Here is a 24,997-nt window from a genome sequence, read left to right as displayed (position 1 = left end):
CAGCTAGATGGACAAGTTCCAGGGGAAGTCAAGGGACTTAAAGTATACAGAATCAGAAGATACTCCCCCGTGGTTTTTTTTTTTTTTTTTGCTTATGATTTCTGTTGGCTTCCCCCACCCTTTTTTTCACCTTTCTTTATTTTTCTTTCTCTTTTTCTTCTCTTTTTTCCTTTTTTTCTTCCTTTTTTTCTTTTTTCTTTTTCTCTTTTCATTCCTTCTCTCTCTCTCTTTTTCTCCATTTCCCAATAGAACTTGTTTTTGGCCACTCTGCACTGAGCAAAATGACTAGAAGGAAAACCTCACCTCAAAAGAAAGAATCAGAAACAGTCCTCTCTCCCACAGAGTTACAAAATCTGGATTACAATTCAATGTCAGAAAGCCAATTCAGAAGCACTATTATACAGCTACTGGTGGCTCTAGAAAAAGGCATAAAGGACTCAAGAGACTTCATGACTACAGAATTTAGATCCAATCAGGCAGAAAGTAAAAATCAATTGAATGAGATGCAATCCAAACTAGAAGTCCTAAGGACGAGGGTTAACGAGGTGGAAGAACGAGTGAGTGACATAGAAGACAAGTTGATGGCAAAGAGGGAAACTCAGCAAAAAGAGACAGACAATTAAAAGACCAGGAAGACAGATTAAGGGAAATAAACGACGGCCTGAGGAAGAAAAACCTACATTTAATTGGGGTTTCCGAGGGCGCCGAAAGGGCCAGAAGGCCAGAATATGTACTTCAACAAATCCTAGCTGAAAACAATCCTAATCTGGGAAGGGAAACAGGCATTCAGATCCAGGAAATAGAGAGATTCCCCCCCCTTAAATCAATAAAAACCGTCCAACACCTCGACATTTAATAGTAAAGCTTGCAAATTCCAAAGATAAAGAGAAGATCCTTAAAGCAGCAAGAGACAAGAAATCCCTGACCTTTATGGGGAGGAGCATTAGGGTAACAGCAGACCCCTCCACAGCGACCTGGCAGGCCAGAAAGGGCTGGCAGGATGTATTCAGGGTCCTAAATGAGAAGAACATGCAACCAAGAATACTTTATCCAGCAAGGCTCTCATTCAAAATGGAAGGAGAGATAAAGAGCTTCCAAGACAGGCAGGAACTGAAAGAATATGTGACCTCCAAACCAGCTCTGCAAGAAATTTTAAGGGGGACTCTTAAAATTCCCCTTTAAGAAGAAGTTCAGTGCAACAATCCACAAAAAGAAGGACTGAATATATACCATGATGACACTAAACTCATATCTGTCAATAGTAACTCTGAACGTGAACGACCTTAATGACCCCATCAAAAGGCACAGGGTATCAGACTGGATAAAAAAGCAGGACCCGGATCCCTGGGTGGTGCAGAGGTTTCACTCCTGCCTTTGGCCCAGGGCGCGATCCTGGAGATCCAGGATCGAATCCCACGTTGGGCTCCCGGTGCATGGAGACTGCTTCTCCCTCTGCCTGTGTCTCTGCCTCTCTCTCTCTGTGACTATCATAAATAAATAAAAATATAAATAAATAAATAAATAAATAAATACTTGAGATTCAATAATTAAAAAAAAAAAAGCAGGACCCATCTATTTGCTGTCTACAAGAGACTCATTTTAGACAGAAGGACACCTACAGCCTGAAAATAAAAGGTTGGAGAACCATTTACCATTCAAATGGTCCTCAAAAGAAAGCAGGGGTAGCCATCCTTATATCAGATAAACTAAAATTTACCCCGAAGACTGTAGTGAGAGATGAAGAGGGACACTATCTCATATGTAAAGGATCTATCCAACAAGAGGACTTAACAATCCTCAATATATATGCCCCGAATGTGGGAGCTGCCAAATTTTTAAACCAATTAATAACCAAAGTGAAGAAATACTTAGATAATAATACACTTATACTTGGTGACTTCAATCTAGCTCTTTCTACCCTCGATAGGTCTTCTAAGCACATCTCCAAGGAAATGAGAGCTTTAAATGATACACTGGACCAGATGGGTTTCACAGATATCTACAGAACTTTACATCCAAACTCAACTGAATACACCTTCTTCTCAAGTGCACATGGAACTTTTTCCAGAATAGACCACATACTGGGTCACAAATTGGGTCTGAACCGATATCAAAAGATTGGGATCGTCCCCTGCATATTCTCAGACCATAATGCCTTGAAATTAGAACTAAATGACAGCAAGAAGTTTGGAAGGACCTCAAACACGTGGAGGTTAAGGACCATCCTGCTAAAAGATGAAAGGGTCAACCAGGAAATTAAGGAAGAATTAAAAAGATTCATGGAAACGAATGAGAATGAAGATACAACCATTCAAAATCTTTGGGATGCAGCAAAAGCAGTCCTAAGGGGGAAATACATGGCAATACAAGCATCCATTCAAAAACTGGAAAGAACTCAAATACAAAAGCTAACCTTACACATAAAGGAGCTAGAGAAAAATAGCAGATGGACCCCATGCCCAGCAGAAGAAGAGAGTTAATTAAAATTTGAGCATAACTCAACGAAATCGAGACCAGAAGAACTGTGGAACAGATTAACAGAACCAGGAGTTGGTTCTTTGAAAGAATTAATAAGATAGATAAACCATTAGCCAACCTTATTAAAAAGAAGAGAGAGGAGACTCAAATTAATAAAATCATGAATGAGAAAGGAGAGATCATTACCAACACCAAGGAAATAGAAACGATTTTAAAAACATATTATGAACAGCTATACGCCAATAAATTAGGCAATCTAGAAGAAATGGACGCATTCCTGGAAAGCCACAAACTACCAAAACTGGAACAGGAAAAAAAAGAAAACCTGAACAGGCCAATAACCAGGGAGGAAATTGAAGCAGTCATCAAAAACCTCCCAAGACACAAAAGTCCAGGGCCAGATGGCTTCCCAGGGGAATTCTATCAAACGTTTAAAGAAGAAACCATACCTATTCTCCTAAAGCTGTTTGGAAAGATAGAAAGAGATGGAGTACTTCCAAATTGGTTCTATGAGGCCAGCCTCACCTTAATTCCAAAACCAGACAAAGACCCCCAAAAAGGAGAATTACAGACCAATATCCCTGATGAACATGGATGTAAAAATTCTCAACAAGATACTAGCCAATAGGATCCAACAACACATTAAGAAAACTATTCACCATGACCAAGTAGGATTTATCCCCGGGACACAAGGCTGGTTCAACACTTGTAAAACAATCAATGTGATTCATCATATCAGCAATAGAAAAACCAAGAACCATATGATCCTCTTATTAGATGCAGAGAAAGCATTTGACAAAATACAGCATCCATTCCTGATCAAAACTCTTCAGAATGTAGGGATAGAGGGAACTTTCCTCGACATCTTCAAAGCCATCTACGAAAAGCCCACAGCAAATATCATTCTCAATGGGGAAGCACTGGGAGCCTTTCCCCTAAGATCAGGAACAAGACAGGGATGTCCACTCTCACCACTGCTATTTAACATAGTATTGGAAGTCCTAGCCTCAGTAATCAGACAACAAAAAGACATGGAGACATTCAAATTGGCAAAGAAGAAGTCAAACTCTCCCTCTTTGCCGATGACATGATACTCTACCTAGAAAACCCAAAAGCCTCCACCCCAAGATTGCTGGAACTCATACAGCAATTTGGTAGCGTGGCAGGACACAAATTCAATGCCCAGAAATCAATGGCATTTCTATACACTAACAATGAGACTGAAGAAAGAGAAATTAAGGAGTCAATCCCATTTACAATTGAACCTAAAAGCATAAGATACCTAGGGATAAACCTAACCAAGGAGGTAAAGGATCTATACCCTAAAAACTATAGAACACTTCTGAAAGAAATTGAGGAAGACGCAAAGAGATGGAAAAATATTCCATGCTCATGGATTGGCAGAATTAATATTGTGAAAATGTCAATATTACCCAGGGCAATGTACACGTTTAATGCAATCCCTATCAAAATACCATGGACTTTCTTCAGAGAGTTAGAACAAATTATCTTAAGATTTGTGTGTTATCAGAAAATACCCGGAATAGCCAGGGGAATTTTAAAAAAGAAAACCATAGCTGGGGGCATCACAATGCCAGATTTCAGGTTGTACTACAAAGCTGTGGTCATCAAAACAGTGTGCTACTGGCACAAAAACAGACACATAGATCAATGGAACAGAATAGAGAATCCAGAAGTGGAACCTCAACTTGATGGTCAACTAATATTCGACAAAGCAAGAAAGACTATCCACTGGAAGAAAGACAGTCTCTTCAATAAATGGTGCTGAGAAAATTGGACATCCACATGCAGAAGAATGAAACTAGACCACTCTCTTTCACCATACACAAAGATAAACTCAAAATGGATGAAAGATCTAAATGTGAGACAAGATTCCATCAAAATCCTGGAGGAGAACACAGGCAACACCCTTTTTGAACTCGGCCACAGTAACTTCTTGCAAGATATATCCACGAAGGCAAAAGAAACAAAAGCAAAAATGAACTATTGGGACTTCATCAAGATAAGAAGCTTTTGCACAGCAGAGGATACAGTCAACAAAACTAAAAGACAACCTACAGAATGGGAGAAGATATTTTCAAATGACATATCAGATACAGGGCTAATTTCCAAGATAGTAAAGAACTTATTTAAACTCAACAGCAAAGAAACAAATAATCCAATCATGAAATGGGCAGAAGACATGAAGAGAAATCTCACAGAGGAAGACATAGACATGGCCAACAAGCACATGAGAAAAAGTTCCGCTTCACTTGCCATCAGGGAAATACAAATCAAAACCACAATGAGATCCCACCTCACCCCAGTGAGAATGGGGAAAATTAACAAGGCAGGAAACCACAAATGTTGGAGAGGATGTGGAGAAAGGGGAACCCTCTTGCACTGTTGGTGGGAATGTGAACTGGTGCAGCCACTCTGGAAAACTGTGTGGAGGTTCCTCAAACAGTTAAAAATAGACCTGCCCTACGACCCAGCAATTGCCCTGCTGGGGATTTACCCCAAAGATACAGATGCAGTGAAATGCCAGGACACCTGCACCTTGATGTTTCTAGCAGCAATGTCCATAATAGCCAAACTGTGGAAGGAGCCTCGGTGTCCATTGAAAGATGAATGGATAAAGAACATGTGGTTTATGTATACAATAGAATATTACTCAGCCATTAGACATGACAAATACCCACCATTTGCTTCAATGTGGATGGAACTGGAGGGTATTATGCTGAATGAAATAAGTTAATCGGAGAAGGACAAACATTATATGTTCTCATTCATTTGGGGAATATAAATAAGAGTGAAAGGGAATAAGGGAAGGGAGAAGAAATGTGTGGGAAATATCAGAAAGGGAGACAGACCATGGAAGACTCCTAACTCTGGGAAATGAACTAGGGGTGGTGGAAGGGGAGGATGGCGGGGGGTGGGGGTGACTGGGTAATGGGCACTGAGGGGGGCACTTGGTGGGATGAGCACTGGGTGTTATTCTGTATGTTGGCCAATTGAACACCAATAAAAAATAAATTTATTATTAAAAAAAAGAATTTTGCTAATTTCCTCAGTTTCAAAGAGCTTAGTTTCTGGCAGCTTCACCCCAAAGGCCTTCTCAAGCTCTTCTACCATGCTGATTCTCTGGAAGCGTGGGGTGAAGTCAATTTCATAGGCTTCACCCTCTGGGCCATCTGAATGGTACATGACCTTTTAACTGCCCGTAATGTGCTTCACCTTCTTTCTGTGATTTCCATGAGATCATGATAATCTGCATAGGCCATTAAGAACTCACGGGTGGTGAACTCAGGATTGTGAGTCAAATAAATTCCTTCATTCTGGAGCTAGCATCCAATTTTATAAACACAGTCAATGCCACCAACCACCAGTATCTTATGGTAGAGTTCTGGAGCAATCCTCACGTATAAATTCATGTCCAACTCATTGTGGTAGGTGATGAAAGGCTTGGCCACAACTTCCCCTGGGATGATGTTCATCATGGGAGTTTCAATCTCTAGGAATCCCAACTCATCCAAGAAACTCCTTATGTATGTGATGATCTTAGAGTGGATGATAAATTTCTGCCTCACAAAGTCATTCAGGGTCAAGTCAAAGTATCTCTGACGATACCGTGTTTCCTTGTCTTTGAGGCCAAAGTGGAGATGAGGTAACATATGCAAGCAAGGAGACAGCAGTGTGATCTTATAGGGAATGATGCTCAGCTCACCCTTCTTGGTTTTCCCAGGATTTTCCTGAACTCCAGTTATGTCTCCCCGACATAGTTTGTTACTGATGTGGATAAATTCTTCTTCTGATTTATAATTCCTGGAATTGGCCATGACTTGCAACTTGAAGGTCATAGAAGATGAGCTTTCCCCCAGAAGCTCTTTTGGCATGTATCCTACCTGCCACTTTTAAGGTGATGTCAGTCAGGTGGTCTCCAGGCTTCAGGTGACCATATTCTTCGATGAAATGAGTGAACGAGATGTCAACATGGAACTTGTGTGGATATGGGTCTTCCCCATTGATTTTCAGTTGGTGGATTGCTTGGATGCAGATCTTGAAGTATTCATTTGGGTCTAGACTCTCCTCCTCAGCACCCACATCATTATCAGTGGTGTGGTTGGTGGCAGCAGCAGTGGACTGGCTTAGCTGTTTTTCACTGAGTTCCTTCTACTTGGCTTCCTACTCTGCAATTTTCTTCTCAGGTTTTAGGTACCTCTTTAACTCATTTTTGCTCGGTTTTAGCTCACTGGCATCCATTTTCACCTCAGTGCCCTGCACCGCAGCCATCTTTCCCGAGGGCCAAACCTGAAAAGGCTAGACCACATCTTCTTTATCTATTCATCTTTCAATGGAAACCGAGGCTCCTTTAACTGTTTGGCTATTGTGGAAATTGTTGATATAAACACTGGGGAGTAGGTGTCCTGACATTTCACTGCATCTGTATCTTTGGGGTAAATCCCCAGCAGTGCAATTGCTGAGTCATAAAGCAGTTCTAGTTTTAACTCTTTGAGGAACCACATACAGTTTTCCAAGGTGGCTGTACCAGTTCCCATTCCCACCAACAGTGCAAGAGGGTTCCCCTTTCTCCACATCCTCTCCAACATTTGGTGTTTCCTGTCTTGTTAATTTTCCCCATTCTCACTGGTGTAAGGTGGTATCTCATTGTTTCGATTTGTATTTCCCTGATGGCAAGTGATGCAGAGCATTTTCTCATGTGCTTGTTGGCCATGTCTATGTCTTCCTCTGTGAAGTTTCTGTTCATGTCTTTTGCCCATTTCATGATTGGATTGTTTGTTTCTTTGCTGTTGGGTTTAATAAGTTCTTTATAGATCTTGGATACTAGCCCCTTATCTGATAGGTCATTTGCAAATATCTTCTTCCATTCTCTAGGTTGTCTTTTAGTTTTGTTGACTGTGTCTTTTGCTTTCCAGAAGTTTTTATCTTGATGAAGTCCCAATAGTTCATTTTTGCTTTTGTTTCCCTTCCCTGCATAGATGTATCTTGCAAGAAGTTGCTGTGGCCAAGTTCAAAAAAGGGTGTTGCCTGTGTTCTCCTCTAGGATTTTGATGGATTCTTGTCTCACATTTAGATCTTTCATCCATTTTGAGTTTATCTTTGTGTATGGTATTAGAGAGTGATCTAGTTTCATTCTTCTGCACCTGGCTGTACAATTTTCCCAGCACCATTTATTGAAGAGACTGTCCTTTGTCCAGTGGATAGTCTTTCCTGCTTTGTCGAATATTAGCTGACCATAGAGTTGAAGGCCCACTTCTGGGTTCTCTATTCTGTTCCATTGATCTATGTGTCTGTTTTTGTGCCAGTACCACACTGTCTTGATCACAGCTTTGTAGTACAACCTGAAATCTGGCATTGCGATGCCCCAGCACTGGTTTCCTTTTTTAATATTCCCCTGGCTATTTGGGGTCTTTTCTGATTCCACAGAAACCTTAAGATGATTTGTTCCAACTCTCTGAAGAAAGTCCATGGTATTTTGTTAGGGATTGCATTAAACGTGTAAATTGCCCTGGATAGCACTGACATTTTTACAATATTAATTCTTCCAATCAATGAGCATGAAATATTTTCCATCTCTTTGTGTCTTCCTTAATTTCCTCAGAAGAGTTCTGTAGTTTTCCGGGTATAGATCCTTTCCCTCTTTGGTTAGGTTTATTCCTTAGTATCTTATGCTTTTGGGTACAATTGTAAATGGGATTGACTCCTTAATTTCTCTTTCATCAGTCTCATTGTTAGTGTATAGAAATGCCACTGATTTGGGGGCATTGATTTTGTATCCTGCCACACTGCCAAATTGCTGTATGAGTTCTAGCAATCTTGGGGTGGAGGCTTTTGGGTTTTCTAGGTAGAGTGTCATGTCATCTGTGAAGAGGGAGAGTTTGACTTTTTCTTTGCCAATTTGAATGCCTTTAATGTCTTTTTGTTGTCTGATTGCTGAGGCTAGGACTTCCAATACTATGTTGAATAGCAGTGGTGAGAGTGGACATCCCTGTCTTGTTCCTGATCTTAGGGGAAAGGCTCCCACTGTTTCCCCCTTAAGAATGATATTTGCTGTGGGCTTTTCATAGATGGCTCTTAAAATGTTGAGGAATGTTCCCTCTATCCCTATACTCTGAAGAGCTTTGTTCAGGAATGGATGCTGTATTGTGTCAAATGCTTTCTCTCCATCTAATGAGAGGATCATATGGTTCTTGTTTTTTCTCTTGCTGATATGATGAATCACACTGATTGTTTTATGAGTATTGAACCAGCCTTGTATCCCGGGGATAAATCCCACTTGGTCATGATGAATAATCTTAATGTATTGTTGTATCCTATTAGCTCGTATCTTGTTGAGAATGTTTGCATCCATGTTCATCAGGGATATTGGTTTATAATACTCTTTTTTGGTGGGGTCTTTGTCTGGTTTTGGAATTAAGGTGATGCTGGCCTCATTGAATGAGTTTGGAAGTATTCCATCTCTTTCTATCTTTCCAAACAGCTTTAGTAGAATAGGTATGGTTTCTTCTTTAAACGTTTGATAGAATTCTCCTGGGAAGCCATCTGGCCCTGGACTTTTGTGTCTTAGGAGGTTTTTGATGACTGCTTCAATTTCCTCCCTGGTTATTGGCCTCTTGAGGTTTTCTATTTCTTCCAGTTCCAGTTTTGGTAGTTTGTGGTTTTCCAGAAATGCGTCCATTTTTCTAGATGGTCTAATATTGGAGTATAACTGCTCATAATGTTTTTAAAATCATTTGTATTGGGGTCCCTGGGTGGCGCAGCAGTTTGGCGCCTGCCTTTGGCCCAGGGCGCGATCCTGGAGACCCGGGATCGAGTCCCACGTCAGGCTCCCAGTGCATTGACCCTGCTTCTCCCTCTGCCTGTGTCTCTGCCTCTCTCTCTCTCTCTCTCTCTCTCTGTATGACTATCATAAATAAATAATAAAAAAATAAAAAAAAAATCATTTGTATTTCCTTGGTGTTGGTAGTGATCTGTCCCTTCTCGTTCATGATTTTATTAATTTGAGTCTTTTTTTTTTAAATAAAGCTGGCTAATGGTTTATGTATCTTATTAATTCTTTCAAAGAACAACTCCTGGTTTTGTTGATCTGTTCCACAGTTCTTCTGGTCTCTATTTCATTGAGTTCTGTTTGAATCTTTATTAACTCTCTTCTTTTGCTGGGTGTAGGATCTATTTGCTGTTTTTTCTCTAGCTCCTTTAGGTGCAAGGTTAGTTTTTGTATTTGAGTTCTTTCCAGTTTTTGGATGGATGCTTGATTTGCGATGTATTTTCCCCTCAGGACGGCTTTTGCTGTATCCCACAGATTGTGAATGGTTCTGTCTTCATTCTCATTAGTTTCCATGAATCTTTTTAATTCTTCCTTAATTTCCTGGTTGACCCTTTCATCTTTTAGCAGGATGGTCCTTAACCTCCACGTGTTTGAAATCCTCCAAACTTCTTCTTGTGATTTAGTTCTAATTTCAAGGCATTATGGTCTGAAAATTCACAGCGGACTATCCAATCTTTTGGTATCAGTTAATACCTGATTTGTGACCCAGTATGTGGTCTATTTTGGAGAAAGTTCTATGTGCACTTGAGAAGAATGTGTATTCAGTTGAGTTTGGATGTAAAGTTCTGTAGATACCTGTGAAATCCATCTGGTCCAGTGTATCATTTATAGCTCCTGTTTCTTTGGAGATGTTGTGCTTAGAAGACCTATCGATTGTAGGAAGTGCTACATTGAAGTCACCAAGTATAAGTGTATTATTATCTAGGTATTTCTTAACTTTGGTTATTAATTGATTGATATATTTGGCAGCTCCCACATTCGGGGTATATATATTGATGATTGTTAAGTCCTCTTGTTGGATAGATCCTTTAAGTATGATATAGTGTCCCTCTTCATATCTCTCTAGAGTCTTTGGGATAAACTTTAGTTTATCTGATATAAGGATGGCTACCTCTGCTTTCTTTTGAGGACAATTTGAATGGTACATGGTTCTTCAACGTTTTATTTTCAGGCTGTAGGTTTCCTTATTGAATACACTTTGGGTACAATAATTCCAATGGATGATTGTTCTTTGTGCCTCTCTGTAGGACCTGGAATAATTTTCAGGGTTGGTCTGCAGCAAACTTGCTGGCACAGTGTGACCCTTCTAGGCAGGTTGTGCAATCGGTGTAGCCTATCACATGCTTTTTAGTAGAAATTGTAATATGGAGACCTGAGATATGCAGTCACTGGAGGTGGTGAGACCTGAGCTAAGCTGATAGCAACATTGCAGAGAGGGTGTATGTTTCCTGCTGAGCCCTCTCGTTGCTTTCTTTTTCACTGCAGGGATGGTCAATCCTTCTTTAAACTTCTGAGGAACCCTGATCACATCACAAATTTCACTTGCTGCTTATTTTTTTCTCACTTTAAGGTGTGGCTTATATTGGCTATCAACAAAAGAAGTTTAGTGATTACATTTAATTTACCCTTTACCTGGAATTATGGCATTTTCAGTCATTTACCTTTTTTTAGTCACAAGGAGAAGGGAGAAACAGATAAGTGATAGGTGACACTGTATGGCAGAGGGTGAGGGAGGACCTTCTGGCTCTGTAATTCAAACATCTAGAAAATTCCCCCACTTAAGGCAGCAAAGCCCAACTTAATAACCTCTTTGGATGTCTGAAGCACCCCTAATAACTCAGAACAATAAGATGCTTTTTTTTTAAAATTTTTTATTTATTTATGATAGTCACAGAGAGAGAGAGAGAGAGAGGCAGAGACACAGGCAGAGGGAGAAGCAGGCTCCATGCACCGGGAGCCCGAAGTGGGATTCAATCCCGGGTCTCCAGGATAGCGCCCTGGGCCAAAGGCAGGCGCCAAACCGCTGCGCCACCCAGGGATCCCTAAGATGCTGTTTCTAATCAATACTCCCTCCTACAAAGCTTGGAATTAGAGGCCAGTGGGATTTGAGGGTTTTAGTTGAACTCTGGATCTTCAAGATTTTGATCTTCAGAAATTACATTCATTTGATATCCTATAAAGAATATCCAATTGGGTGGCACTTGAGTGTCTCAGACAGTTAAGCATCTGCCTTAGGCTCAGGTCATGATCCCAGGGTCCTGGAATCAAGTCCCACATCATCTCCCTGCTCAGGGAGAGCCTACTTCTCCATGTCCTTCTATCTGCCACTCACCCTGATTGTGCTCTCTCTCTTTCTCTGTCAACTAAATAAATAAAATCTTTTTTATTTGTTTGAGAATATCCAACTGGGATTGTTGTTGTTGTTCAGTAAAGAAAACTGAATTCTGGTCATCAGGTGCTTCATTTTACTGAGAAAAGTTGCTCTTAAGCATTTTGTTCTCTTTAGAGCTGCTTGGATCCTCCTTGACTCATAACTGTACAGGTAGATGACAAATCAACATAACTGGGTATTCTACATTCTCCTGGGGGCTGGTGTGGGACTGTAGCACAAAGCTCATCAGGCCTACAAACAGCATTCAGGTGGTGTGCTGGCCTTCACTCCTACTCTACAAGTCAAACCCATATAGGTAACCCCCTGCTTTCCACAAAGGCTTGTAAGATATAAGAGAAGCTGCAGTGGAACCGACATGCCTCAAAAGGCCTGAAAGTCTGATTCACTTATTTAGCTAGAGAATGAGCTGGAGTCCCTCTGAGATGATTGTCATCCTTAGAATCATTGAGAACCCCAGACTGTCAGATGGAGATGCGGTGGCCTCCCTCAGGTCTGCCAGAGCAAGCCCCTTCTTGGATTTGGCAGGGTGGGACACCTGACTCTGTGTGAATTTACTAGGGCTACAGCTCATTTGAAGTGCCCCACAGCTGGAATCTGGGTATCCCCATGGCCAACTTTCTCCTCCCACACCTTGTCTGCCATGGAGCTGTTGACAGTAGGGACACAAGGTATGGGAGCGAAATGAGAGGTGGAAGGAGAGTTTGTCGTTTCTTTCCACCCTCTGTGAATTGATGTTTCCAACCAAACTTGCACTTTGCAATGACAGTGGACTGATGGGGGCACTGGTTATTTCAAGCCAACATTTTTATTTGTATAACATTTCACTCTTTAACTGGACATTTACCTGTCTTATTTAGGCTTAGGCAACCTTTTACAAAGCCCAGGAACTGAGCAGGACCCATTAACAAATGGCTTCATTCTACCCCTATACTTTAGGCCATGAGATTAGCACTCCATACCTGTTGGGAGTTGAGGAAAATGAGTCCAGAGAATTTAAGAAATGCAGGTAAAAACTCACACCTGACAAGATCCTCTCAGTTGAAGTTCACTTCTAGAGACAGGTGTGCCAAGATCTGACAAAATGCAGGAGAAAGGTATGTATTTGTGGGAATCAGTGTGGAGGCATTTCCCTAGGAGGGCTGTCCATGCCAAGTGCCGTAAGGTGAGAAGGAGTGTGGCCTATTCCAGGAACTGGAGGGAAGCCTGTGGACAAAACCAAATGAACTGTGGGCTACAGTGAAGCCTTAGAGGTAGCCACAAGCTGGTCCAGGAGGGCCCCATGGTCATGACAAGGACTTTACCTCTGTGCTAGGAATCGAGAGAAGGTACCTACCTCCTGTGCAGCATGCTCTGGATGAATGCTTCCTACAGCCCTGTTACCACCTGAAACTGTTGCAGTGTGGCCTTTCTTCTTCCTGGTCCTCTCCTCTTTCTTGCAGTGGTTGTTTATAGGTTCCCTAGGGCTGTTTCTCTTCATTCCTTGGATTTCAGCTTCCTCAACAATCCATGTCTCACATGGGTATCCACATAGAGGCTCTTTCCAAAGCCCTGACAGTTCCTAACTGCCTCTCATCATGTGGCCTTGTCCTCTACCGACCTCAACCACTCACATCCCCAGACTTTGTCATTTATAATACATGGAAATTCCATCACCTAGGCTCAGTGAAGCTCATATCCCCATCACTACCTCCTATCTTAATTCAATCTATTTTAAGAGTCACTGATTAAAGTCCTCCACCAAAAATTAAAAAAAAATAAATTTTATGAACACAGAACAGGTAGATTTGGCCAAACAGAAATCCAAGTGATACAAGCCAAGACAAGCAAAGACTGCATTAATAGAAACCTGCAGTGTTGGAGCAAAGACAAGAATCCCCTGTAACTATACTGGAAGAATCTGGTTAAAGTGATGAATCCATTTTCTGGTGAAATTTTTAAAGAAAACTGTCTTTGAGTGTTGTGACTGAAGGTCTAAAACTTCTGTGACATCAAGGATACCAAATGGGTTGGGTAAGTTTAGCCTGGAAAAGTGAAGTCCTAAGGTTGTTGTTGATTATGAGAATGTTAGCTTGTACTATTTAAAAAACAACTCAGGTGTGGGGGGCCAGGGTGGCTCAGTCCATTGGGAAATTGACTCTTGGTTTTGGCTCAGGTCATGATCTCAGGGTCATGAGATTGAACCCTGTGTTGAGCTCTCCCCACATGTATCCCTCTCCCTCCCCCCACTTGTGCTCTCTCTTTTTCTATCAAATAAATAAGTAAAATCCTTTTATTTTTTTAAATATTTTATTTTTTCACGAGATAGAGAGAGAGAGAGAGAAAGGCAGAGACATGGGCACAGGGAGAAGCAGGCTCCATGCAGGGAGCCCAACGTGGGACTCAATCCTGGATCTCCAGGATCAGGCCCTGGGCTGAAGGTGGCGCTAAATCACTGAGCCACCCAGGCTGCCCAAATAAATAAAATCTTAAAAAGCCTCTAATTCATGACTAATTCATTTTTACTAAAAGTCTAGATTTCTGACTTCTTTTCAGAAAAACCTAAATATTTGGCATTGTTGGATAATTTTGCCCCATGGCTACCATGTGGGTGGAGCTAAGCCTGCTCCACAGGATGGGCACATGCTGTCTGGTGGCTGCTGTCCTCATCATATACCTCACCCATCCCACTACTACATGGCCTGGCATTTTTAGGCTATGCACTCTGGTTGAGGGGTTCAGAATTGCTTTGAAGTTTCATACCATTATCATATGGAAGTGGGACTTGATTTTCTTTTGCATTATTCCAGATCTATGGCTGATATCCCCAGGTTTTCCAAGAAGTTCTTTACAGCTAAAACAGGGAAGCTTTTCAGAGAAACAGGGCACTCTTAACAAAGGATGGGCTAGCCTGTGAAGGAGTGCATCTCTGTGTCCGATGCTGGAACATCACCTGCCAGGTCTGTGGGGTGGGAATTCAGCTTTAAGCAAGAATTAGGACCATGACTTTTCCACCATAGAGTCCCAAGATCTATCATTTTTGTGCTCAGCCTGGTCCAACTCTGTCAAAGCAGCCCTCTGAATGCAGCAATGGCAGGCACTGCTGCACTATCTTAGTTGGGTATATGGAGAGCTGGGTCTGACCAAAACTGCTGGCTGGCATTTGGCCCTTTGGGCTTCAAAGCAAAAGACTTACTTACCTAGACAAAGACAGTCATGCAATTATCGAACTCAATGAGCAGAGCAGAGTGTGGTAGATTATTCCTATGGTGTCAGACTAAGTCCATGGAAACCTGAGGCCATGAGCCAGCAAGAGGAGGTGATATTTTTCACATGTTTTGTCAGGAGCCATAGCACTGACTCAAGACAGGGAAGCAGGATATGAAAAGCCTTAGGAGAAAAACACCAGGAAAACAATCCCTGTGGTCTGTTTCTATGGTCTGTTTTGGGATAAAAGATTTTGCCTACTTTACTAGCTTTTTAATGAGTTAAACTTCTGTCTTTGTTGATCCATCCTATTTAAAATTTGCTTCTGTTCATTGAGTTCTACTTTTATCTTTATTATATCTTTTCATATAACTTTGTTGGACTTAACCCACATCCTATTCCTCACTTAAACCAGCTTTTCTGCCAACTACAGCCCCACCCCCACCCCCCTGACTGGCATCTATACCACACAGCTAGCTACCTTAATCCTCAGTTCATGACCCCTCTCCCACTCTGCAGAGAGGCTCCTGTGTGTGCATTAGGCTCCTGTCCCCTTCATAAGCTTGGGGACACCACACCAGCAACTCACACTTCTCTCCCTCTGTCACTTTCTCCTCTTTCTGCCCCTTGCCTCACAGCATGCAAGCATGCAGTTCTTCTATGTTAGGAATACTTTCTTGATGCCATTACCCTACCCAGCTACCACCTCCAAATTCCATGACCCTTACATCAAGAGTGTCTCTTGGATTTACTGCCTCCAATCCCCAGCATTCAATTTTCTCAATCCACTCCAATCCACACCAACTGCTCTTCTCAAGGTTACCATTGGTGACCACACTACAAAAGATGATGGTCACTGCCCACTTAGAATCTTATTTGATGTTTCTGCATTGTTTTTGTGGCATTTGAGCCAGCTGCCAATTGTTAAATATGAATGCTCCCTGGTTTGAGAATGTTAATGGGAAAAAGTAACCACGAAAGCTATAAACCACTTATTGCTTAATAATACATTAATTCCCATAACAAGTTAAGAAATTAATAGACCAAGCAATTAGAATTAATTAAGCAGTCAAGCCATTATGTGAATTAACTAGGCAGAAAGGACCAACGACTTCACCGCTGAGGTTTTGTCACATGATCTGGCCCTCCAATGGCCCCAGGCTTCTGGCTAGTCCCCATTGATATGTCAGCGACCTCTGTTGGCTGATGTCTTCACTCAGTCTCCTAAGTCAGCATGCCCTGGGTCTGCTGAGAGATGTGGGCAGATCAAGGCTTATTCTGATATTTTGGTGGTAAACTGGATTTTTCTGCTGAGTCTGGCACGTTAGACAAATCTGTCATCTACTGGTTGAAGTCTATATCATTCTTATCAGTGTCCTGACCTTCCAAATAAAAAAGAGTGTGTTTTCCATAAATACATTCTTCTTTCAGGTTGTTGACATCTTAACAGGTATTTGTCTTTTATGGCCAACCAGTCATATGCCCATCAGTACCAATGTGACATATGTAAATGTGTGCTCACCAGCTCTGTGGTTCACAAACATGTTTACAAAGGCACAGGGGTGTCATATGGGATCACATGTAGATGTACATTAAGCTGGGAGGATGAGACAACCTTTTTATGGTTCATGGTATTTATCACCATTGATTCCATGCACCAATCCCTCCCCAGAAAGAGTTTCCTCCCTTGCTCTCAGGGAATTGCACTTTTTCTTTTACCTTACTGTTGACTTGTTTTCAGTCTGCTTTTTGGATTCTTTCTCATCAACTCAAACTCTTTGTACTGTAGTACTAAGGGCTTGGTCTTGAGCCCTTTCATGGTACTACCCTCACTGAGTTGCCTGTTGTTTCTAGCTCTTTACTGCAATTGTCCAGAAATGACTTCTTGAATAGGACTTCTTTCCTGAAATCCCAACTTGTACATTCAGCCACCTGCCATGTCCAGTGTGCACTCCAGATCTGTACCCTACCCTCCCTGAACCTGTCCTGCCCACTGTTCCCTTCTCCTCCATGAATGGCTTCCATGCTTGCAGAAGCTCCAGCCAAAAGCTTGGAGTGCTCACCTACGCTTGTCCTCTCCTATACCCACACCCAATCTGTAGGCAAACATAGACTGAGATCCAGATTCTGGCTGCCTTCATCACTCCTCCCCAGGTTCAGGCAGTAGCATCCTTTTCCAGGGTCAAGTACAAATGCTTTCTAGCTTTTCTCTCTGTACCACATTTCCATCCTCCCCTTTTAAACCACTGTAGTGTGTAAAAAATGTAAACATTAAACTTTATGAGTTCATTTCTCCTTTCAAAACCCCAATTTAAGGGTAAAACTAAAGTCTCTCCCACTTCCTCCCACCCAGGTCACTCTTCAACCTTCCCTTGGATCCCTTCACATTATTCTGCCCCAGCCACATTGCCCTTCCTCAAGGTCTTTGCCCTGTGCTCTCCCCCACCCCACCCCAGTGTTGTCTTGGCTCCTGCCCTCTCTGATGCAGGGCTTTTGCTTACTCTTATCCCAGTTTTCCCTTTCTCTGGTCCTCACACTGGGTTCTCCCATAGCCCTCACCTTCTGATGCCCCATGTGATTTACTGAGTGACCTGTATTGTCCATAGCCCCTACCGTGATGTTGGCTTCACAGGAACAGGATTTCTATCTTTTTCCCTTTTGTATCCCCAAGAAAATAACAGCATTGAATGCAGAGTAGATGCTCAAAAATTAATGAAGAACACACTTAGCTATCTGGGGTGTTCCTTTCAAGACTTTGTGTGTGTGTGTGTATGTGTATGTGTGTGTAGGTTCAAATATGTTATCAAATGTTATAAGAGCTGTGTCTTTAAAAACTGGTATTCACATCCATTCACACCCTACAGAATGTGCTGTAGAGAGAAGATGGATTTACATGAAATCTGCCCCAATACTGATGGCAAAAACCAAATCCCAAGTAGTTTTCTACCATATGACCCAGAATTATATACTAAATTCCATATTATATTTTAGCTTTTTTGCTTTTAGGCATAAGTGAAAGCCAAACTAGTTTATATAAGGCAGACAAAATCCAAAATCTGCTCATGTTTTTTTCTGCTAATTTCCAATGCATTGCTTGGTAATAATTGGTCTCATGGACTAAATATTTCCAGGAGATCCTTCTATTAAATCCTTGGTGATCCAAGAGTTTACCTAAATGCAGAAGATGGACTCTGGAGTACAGGTTTGATTGTCTGTCACAGGTTGCTGGCTTCATTTCTTTGCTATCAATAAAGTTGATATGCTGTGGTTGAATCTGGTATCTATGGAGATCATAGTGTCAGGTGTCCTCCACGGCAGTGGCAGTCTTTTGGGTATTTTGGAGAGATACACAATGTCATCTCAAGAATGCACACTGAGGGAAGGTGCAGATGGACTCATGACTTTGTCAACATCGTCAGGCGAGTAACAGGGATTCAGAGTGTCACCATAGACAGCAACATGGATGTGAGGTGAGTCTCGGCACACGGCCTTTCATTTACCTTGATGATTGAGGGACATGGAGTGCCTGGGCCAGTAGGGCCACTGGAATATGGGGCCCAATGCCTCACATTGGTGGATTGACTCTGAAAGCACCTTAGTTAACTGCAGCAGCTTTCCTGATAGAGCTCTATTAAGCAAGTACACTCACCTTCTGCCATTCAATTCTAAACCTGGACAAAGCCATTCCACACAAAGCGCTGAACATCATAGATGCAGAGAATCTGCCTGAGGTATGGAAGCAAAAACGCTTCTAGTGCTCCGATGAACACAAAAGAGCCTAAGACAGAATGGTTGGTCAGAAGCAGAAGGCTGTTTGCTTCACTGTGTTTGTTTCTATAATCTCGACAGGTGTGGGTGATTGTTTCCTTCATTTTAACTAGGACTAGAAAGCAGTTCAAGCAAATGCCAGGAATTTATTCATATGCAGAGAGTGGAAGAAGAATCACTAATGAAGATTTTAGTTTGTCATGGATCTAAAGCAATTGTTCTTCAGGGAGCACTCTGGGGATTTGTGAGACTGTCTTTGCTCATCACTATGACTTCTGTAACCCTGGTGGTTAGTGGATGCAGGTCAGTGACACAAATACCTTGCATTGCAAAGGATAGGTCCTGTGTTTGGCAAGATAATAAACACCAGGTGTCACAACAAAAAATGCTGAATTCTCAGGGCCTTAACCCAATGCAAGTTTATTTCTCACTCATGAGGAGCTTCATGCAGGTGTGGGGCCCTCCTCCATCCTGGGCCTCCTGGTCACTATGGATTGTTCACTGGGGCAGGGAGTGAGGGAACAGAGGAGACCCTTGCTGTCACTTGCTTTAGTACAGAAGTCCCACAGATCACTTCTGCCCATAGTGTCAGGGCCAAAGTTGCTCATATACCTAGAGTCTACTAGCCAGGGAGACTGGAGGCCCAAAGGGGCACAGGTAGATTTGGGGAACCCACGTCTGCTGAAGTGTCTCACAGTGAGGGCTTATACCACATTTCAATGTCCTGCTTGATGAGATCCATGATCCTGAAAAGTCTAATCACCTGTAGGATAAAACTTAATGGCATTTTACATGTAAAAACAAGTTAATTCTTGCCCAGTTTTAACATTATACAGGAATCCTAAAATTAGGTAACTGGAGGAAAGAAGCCACTGTGGCTTTTTTCCTTTATTTAATTGGAATTCGATTTGCCAACATATAGTATAACACCCAGTGCTCCCCCTCAGTGCCCATCACCCAATCACCCCATCCCCCCATCCACCTCCCATTCCACTACCCTTGTTTGTTTCTCAGAGTTAGGAGTCTTTCTTGTTCTGCCACCTTCTCTGATTTTTCCCACTCATTTCTCTCCTTTTACCTATAATCCCTTTCACTATTTTTTATATTCCCCGTATGAGTGAAACCATATTATGTTTTTCCTTCTCTGATTGACTTGCTTCAATCAGCATAATACCCTCCAGTTCCATCCATGTCAAAGCAAATGGTGGGTGTTGGTCGTCTCTAAAAGCTGAGTAACACTCCCTTGTATATACACCACTGTGTTTTGAAACTTTGTTAGAAGTTGGTCACCAGCTTAGAAATTTATGGCACCAGTGGGATCCCTGGGTGGCGCAGCGGTTTGGCGCCTGCCTTTGACCCAGGGCGCGATCCTGGAGACCCGGGATCGAATCCCACGTCGGGCTCCCGGTGCATGGAGCCTGCTTCTCCCTCTGCCTATGTCTCTGCCTCTCTCTCTCTGTGACTATCATAAATAAATAAAAAAAAAAAAAAAGAAAATTATGGCACCAGTGACAAAACTGTTTATATTTGGTTTGCAAATAAATATCTTGCATGGGTCTCATTTTGCTATTGTGTAATTCTGCGTTTGGATGCAAGCAACTTATTACTTATGACCATACAGTTATATTTTGAAATACATATTATCCTTATTTATCCTTATATTGTCGTTAGGGCATACTTTAAAAAAATTACACAGATGAGCAGGTATGTTATCTATTGCTTTCATTTCAGGATAGTAAAATGAACACATGACATCATATCATATTAGAGGAATGCACAGATATGATGAGTTTGAGCAACATTAATTTAAAAGGATTGTGCCTGATCTTTTAATGCCAGTATGAGGGAGGGACCTAATAGGAAAAATGTAGATTCAGAAAAAAAAATACACATTAAAGATGTATGCAAAATGACAGGAAAGCCACTTAGAGAAAAATTTTTGCAATAAATCCAGTAGTTGTAGTTTGCTTCTTTTTCTTTTTTAGAAGACAATAAGATCAAGATTCTGTGTTGAGTTCCACCTTCAAGGAACCCAGAGACATGGACTTTATTCTGTGATGCCGTCTCCTGCCATAGTTTATTGGATGGATGCTATGGCTCCTATCCTGGTGCTGCTTGTTATGCATCTTGCAGGATCCCGATTCTTGCTAAATAAGGTTGTTAGTTCAGTGCTCAGCACATAGTTTGTGTGCACAGAAAAATATGTGCCGAATGTTCTCTCTCACACAGGTTGGATTCATGAAGGAAACCAATGAGCTGGGCAAAACATATGGTTTCATTCATATGGGGAATATAAAAAATAGTGAAAGGGATTATAAGGAAAAGGAGAGAAAATTAGTGGGAAAAATCAGAGAGGGTGACAGAACATGGGAGACTCATAACTCTGGGAAACAAACAAGGGGTAGTGGAAGGGGAAGTGGACAAGGGGATGGGGTGACAGGGTGAAGGGCACTGAGGGGGGGCACTTGGAGGGATGAGCACTGGGTGTTATACTACATGTTGGCAAATTGAACTCCAATTAAAATAAGTTTAAAAAAAAGAAACCAATGAGTTGATTTTTCAAATTAAGCAGACTCTTTCTTGTATTTCTTTATTTTAGTGAAAATTTAGCTTAGCCAAGGAAGTATGGTAGATTAACTGAAGCCCCAGAAGTGAGTCTAGATGTCATTTGTGGCTTTAACATTTTACAGAAGAGCTCTATTTCTAGCACATTGAACTCTGGACTTAGGGGGTTTCTCATTTCTTTTGCAACTATGATATGCTAGAATAAAGATGCTTATCTCTTCTTTCCAACTTGTCACAAACAGAAGAGTGGTGAGATCTAGCTCTCTGGGGGAAGATCGAGGTTATGGATTCAGCTGCAACTCTTAGTAAGAAAAGGTCCTCTTTAGTTTTATGGTTTAAAATTTGAAGCAATAGGCAGAATAGGGAAGCAAAGAGTCTGTGTAAATGTAAAAAGGTTCCCGAATCTCATATTGAGGCTAATGTATCTTATGACCAGAAATGTTTCTCATGCCCTAACACAGGTCAGATTAACTTCCAGTTCAAAGACAGATCCAAGGTGCCCATTTATCAAACTTCTTAAAATACAAACTAGAAGCTGTAGGCTAAGAGAGGTGCCATCAGCAGCATGCATTGACAAGAGTACAGAAGAAACAAAATGCTAGAATCTGCCTCAAGGGCTAAAATGTACAGTAATAAAAGCCTCTCAACGCAATATCAAGTACTGCCTCGTATCTTAATAGACTAAGCATCTACTGCATGATACTACTGAATAGTACTTAGTACTTAATACTCATAGATAGGGTGTCATGTTGTTAGGAAAACATTAACTATACTCAGAAGTCTGTAGTGAAGTAGGCAGATAAGGATTTTTTTTTATTTTTTAAAATTTAAATTCAATTATCCAACATATAGTAATACTTAGTTTTCAGATGTAGTGTTAATAATTTATCAGTTGTGTATAACACCCAGTGCTCATCATAGTGCCCTCCTTTGTGCTTATCACCAAATTAGCCCATCCCCATCCACCTCCCCTCTAGCAACCTTCAGTTTAGAAACTGTATTTTAGAGAGCTTTTCAGATAAATATTTAAATATAATTTTGTCATTAAAATTAAACATATTAAACATATCCCAAACATTTAGTTCCTTGATGATACTGGATATGATTTTTCTTCCTTCAGTTTTATTACTAATAAAATTAAAACTGGGCTTAGAACACTTGGCCTCTATCCTTGTCAATATGACTATGCCACCTGAGTGAGATCTTGGGATTACACATGGTGAAGATGAAGTTGCTCTGAACACATACAGTAGTAGGTTTGATGGTAGCTATGATGAAATAGGGTGATAGTTCTCTGGGTGAGCAAGGTGGTTGGATAGAAGCCTCTCACCAGGTCTCCCCGATACCTGTGACTGGTTCTTGTGTCCCTTGATGAGCTGCACCTGCAGCTTTTTTCCAGGATTGTCACCAGCAATGGCACCCTCAGAGCACAGAGACAGAAGTGCTTTGAGATTGCATCCCCTGGGGTGGTAATAGCTCCTGATTGACTTGTGTGGAAGTATGAAAAGCCAGCCACTTTTCTTTGGAAAAGACAAATTCCAAAATGTGATTAATTTTCCAGAGCTCCCTGCAGGTCAAGGTGAACCTGAGATGCTTCCCAGCATCGCCGAGCATCATGCCCCTGCCTCTCCATCATGTTTCCTTGCCTCTCCTTCCTTAATGTTCATAAGGCTCTTTCCCAATAAATCACTTCAGATACTAATAAATCACTTCTTGGTATCTGCACCAGGGGAACCTGAACTCAGGAGGGAAGTGGACAATAACTACAGGAGTTCAATCTACATTTTCACTCAAGGGCAGGGTCATATTTTTTGCTTCACTTTAACCAAGTCAAACCCATAAAGATGAATATTAAGCCCAGCATCCTGTATCTTTTCCATAGAGCCAAAAATAGCTTGGACAACATACCTGCTAGAGGGTGTAGACACCAGTAGCCTTGCAGCTCTGCAGTATCCTGAGATTGTTTGAGGGTTGTAGGCCAAAGGTGGATCTTCATGGCAGGTGGTAGAGAGCTGCAGATATTCTCATTTCAGGGTCAAGATCAATCCAACGGGTATGCAAGGCTAGGCACTTATGATTTTCAACTTGAGAATTCTGATTTATGACCATTTAACCTTACCAATAACAATTGAAACTATGTGCCTGTGTGCATGTGTATATAGTACACATGTGTATACATGTCCAACTTTACTGATTAAATTACATTATTGATTACATTTTATTTATTTTTAAGACTTTATTTGTTAGAGAGAGAGAACATGAGTGGAGGGAGTAGCAGAGAGAAAGGGAGAAGCAGCCTCCCCACTGAGCAGGAAGCCTGATGCAGGGCTAGATCCCAGGACACTGAAATCATGGCCTGAGTTGAAGGCAGACTTTTAATGAACAGAGCTTCCCAGGCACCCCCTTAATATCTACATTCTAAACACATGGGAATAAGTGATGAATATGATAGGAAGGGCATATATAAAACATTCAATTTCAGTAATAATATTTTAGAGCAATAGGATCAAATATGCTTCTAAATTTTTGAAAAAATTGATGTTCTGTAATATAGCAATTTAAGAGCATACTTTACGTTAATTTATTTTGATATTTAGTTTCAAAGGCTGCCATAGCAGACAAAAATACCTTACAGATATAAAGCACTGCTCATTCACTGTAAATCCTGATACTCACTTTTCAATCCCATCTACCTATTATACAAAGATGTTTATTTTGCTGTAACTTTCATCTTTCTTGGTGACTTTAGTGAATGACTTAACCCACAGAATCTTTCCGTTTGGACTAACTCTGGGAAATGAACTAGGGGTGGTGAAAGGGGAGGTGAGCGGGGGGTGGAGGTGACTGGGTGACGGGCATTGAGGGGGGCACTTGATGGGATGAGCACTGGCTGTTATTTTATATGTTGGCAAATTGAACACCAATAAAAAATAAATTTATAAAAAAATCTGAATAGCGTACAGATGAGAACAGTGTTGAGGTGACATGCTTGCATCATTCTTAGTAATACAATTTATGTGATAATGAAAATGCTTTCAAATATTCATTTTTTAAAAGTTTAAAAATTTTTGTTTTTATTGGAATTCAATTTGCCAACATACAGCATATCACCCAGTGCTCATCCCCTCAAGTGCCCCCTTCAGTGCCCATCACCCAGTCACCCCATCCCCCGCCCACCTCCCTTTCCACTACCCCTTGTTCATTTCCCAGAGTTAGGAGTCTCTCATGTTCTGTCACCCTCTCTGATTTTTCCCACTCATTTTCTCTCCTTTCCCCTTTATTCCCTTTCACAATATTTTATATTCCCCAAATGAATGAGACCATATAATGTTTGTCCTTCTTCGAGATTGACTTGCTTCACTCAGCATAATACCCTCCAGTTCCATCCATGTCGAAGCAAATGGTGGGTATTTTAAGACAATTTCTTCATATAGTGAGTTTCTTTTGAAAGGTGGGTTCTTCCTCCCTGCTTGCCAGAACTCTGCATTGACTTTTAAGAGATGGATTATGTTAAATGGGCTGAGGAAGCACACTGCTGAGCACAATGGCAGTCAGATTTGCAGTGCATTCATTTCTTGTTGGCAAAAGCCCATGGGTGCCAGGCATGCTCCTCAGTAGAGTAGGCTTCAATTGTCCCATGGCATGTTTTCCAGAACTCTTGCCTCAGGTGCTGTGGGGATGGATGGGACCACCCCACCTGCCATCAGGCTGGGGAGAGGAGAAAGCTTTTAATGGATGAAAGATTGCAGGCAGGGACTGGG

General features: G+C 41.4%; 1 pseudogene; it reads right to left on the bottom strand.

Annotated features, from left to right (window-relative positions):
- Positions 1 to 5,472: 5,472 nt before the first annotated feature.
- On the bottom strand, positions 5,473 to 6,776 carry LOC144294271 (lysine--tRNA ligase pseudogene; annotated as a pseudogene).
- Positions 6,777 to 24,997: the final 18,221 nt, after the last annotated feature.

Source organism: Canis aureus, chromosome 22 (assembly GCF_053574225.1).
Source record: "Canis aureus isolate CA01 chromosome 22, VMU_Caureus_v.1.0, whole genome shotgun sequence".
Lineage (NCBI taxonomy): Eukaryota > Metazoa > Chordata > Mammalia > Carnivora > Canidae > Canis > Canis aureus.
The sequence above is the reverse complement of the archived record's forward strand: the minus strand, read 5'-3'. Positions and strand labels throughout refer to the sequence as shown.